Raw genomic sequence first — 1,971 nt, 5'->3', positions numbered from 1 at the left:
CACAAAACACTGCATACCTATACGCGAACCCAATGCAAGAGAACAAACACATAGGAGGTATATCATCAAGCCTCTAACATTCAGAGAACTGCAAGACTCATTAGGCCTCAATCCCGTGGATGATGCCTACAACCGACAACGTCACTATACATACAACCAAGAATGCAGAACTATTAAAAGGCCTTCGCAACCCAGGAATTCCACGGAGATCAAGTATTCATGTTTAACATCAAATGTGGGACACCCTTCTTTTAACAAGTAGTTATAGTGCGTGGCAGGATTGAATCCAGCCTTGTAAAATTAGGCACGGAAAAGGTAGAAACAAGAGTAATGGCTAGTCGAATTGGTAATGATATAAAACAGAAAGAGAGAAATAACAGAACTATGAACGCGTCGAGGAGGTTTTCCACTCAGGTAATGAATGTCACAATCTAAGGCAGAGAAAAACTGCAAACGGTGCTGATAATCAACATCATGACTGGCCCCACACCAAAGTCACACAGAAGTGACAAAAGGAAGAGAGAAAACAGCTGTATATTACAAAAAAACAATCATACAATTACTTCACTTTAGGCCTGATTCAGAAAGACAAGTAAAGCTATAAGTAGCAACACTATAATGTAGAGTAATAATGTATAAGTATGCACGAATCAGACACAATTAATTCGGAATAGTTCATGAAATGCAAAGAGGGAAAATCTTCTGCATTCACAGGTCTCTAACATGACGGTCTTGAATGTGCTTTATGTGGCTACGTGGCTTATTTGTGTGTGTGTGTATGTGTGTGTGTCTGTACACATTTTACTATACTTGTGAGTACAAGAATAGTAAACCAACTAAAATTCAGGGAAGTTAGGAAATTTTGCCGGTCCTCACTTGTAAAAATGCCTTTAAGGTTTAGTGATTAGGTTAATTAAGGGTTAGTGTTAAAATTAGGGTTAGGGGTTAGGTTAAGGGTTAGTGTTAAAATTAGGGTTAGGGGTTAGGTTAAGGGTTACGGTTAAGGTTAGGAGTTAGGGTTAAAGTTAGGGTTAAGGTTAGGGTAAGGATTAGGGTTAAAGTTAGGGTTAAGGTTAGGGTAAGGATTAGGGTTAGGTTTAGGGTTAAGGAAAATAGGATAATGAATTATTTGTTGGTCCCCAAAAAGTMCTCACAAGTATAGTAAGACGTAAAGTATGTGTGTGTGTGTGCCCATCATGTGTCTGTGTCTGTATCCTCTCTGCCAGGGTGTAACACGTTTATCTTTTATTAAAGATTCCTTATAAATCAGTGCTTGAAGTTTGATGCTTTGTTCAGTTATATTTTATGACCTGTTACGTACCTCTCATGCTGCTCCCCTCCACCCATCCTCTCCTTTCCCATCTTTTCCCATCCTTTWATCCCCCTTCTCCCCTCCCCCTCCTCCCCTCTCATCTCCTCTCTTCACTCCTCTTTTCCCCTCCTATCTCTCCTTCCCTCCCCTCCACTTCCCTCGTCCTCCTCCCCTCCTCCAAGTCTCCAGCTGATTCAGGCATCCTACATTACATGAATGATTTGAGAGGCTTGAACTGTGAGAGACAATGAGACTGAGGAGACAGAGGATAGAAGAGGACCGCAGGACAATGAGACTGAGGAGACAAAGGTAAGAATAGGACCTCAGGACTATTAGACTGAGGAGACAGAGGTAAGAATAGGACCTCAGGACATGGCTTGGTAACACATGCACATCCACGCACGCTCTCTTGCTCACGCACACACTAGCAGGCACACAGATACGCACACACACACACACCACAGATATGCATGAAACCACACACACTTGGTAGATGTACACACACACACACACACACACACACACACACACACACACACACACACACACACACACACACACACACCACACACACACACACACACACACACCACACCACCACACGTGCACACACACACACACACACAACACACACACACACACACCACACACACAAACAT

At 42.6% G+C, this 1,971-nt stretch overlaps 1 long non-coding RNA gene across 1 annotated transcript; it reads left to right on the top strand.

The window, feature by feature from the left end:
• Positions 1–761: 761 nt before the first annotated feature.
• On the top strand, positions 762–1,269 carry LOC139027382 (uncharacterized). Its single transcript, XR_011479475.1, has 2 exons — positions 762–1,036; positions 1,073–1,269. It is a non-coding gene; the product is annotated as an uncharacterized lncRNA (long non-coding RNA).
• The last annotated feature ends 702 nt before the right edge of the window (positions 1,270–1,971 follow it).

Source organism: Salvelinus sp. IW2-2015, unplaced genomic scaffold, assembly GCF_002910315.2.
Source record: "Salvelinus sp. IW2-2015 unplaced genomic scaffold, ASM291031v2 Un_scaffold12788, whole genome shotgun sequence".
NCBI lineage: Eukaryota > Metazoa > Chordata > Actinopteri > Salmoniformes > Salmonidae > Salvelinus > Salvelinus sp. IW2-2015.
Note: the sequence above shows the minus strand (reverse complement) of the source record. Positions and strands in the feature narration are given on the sequence as shown.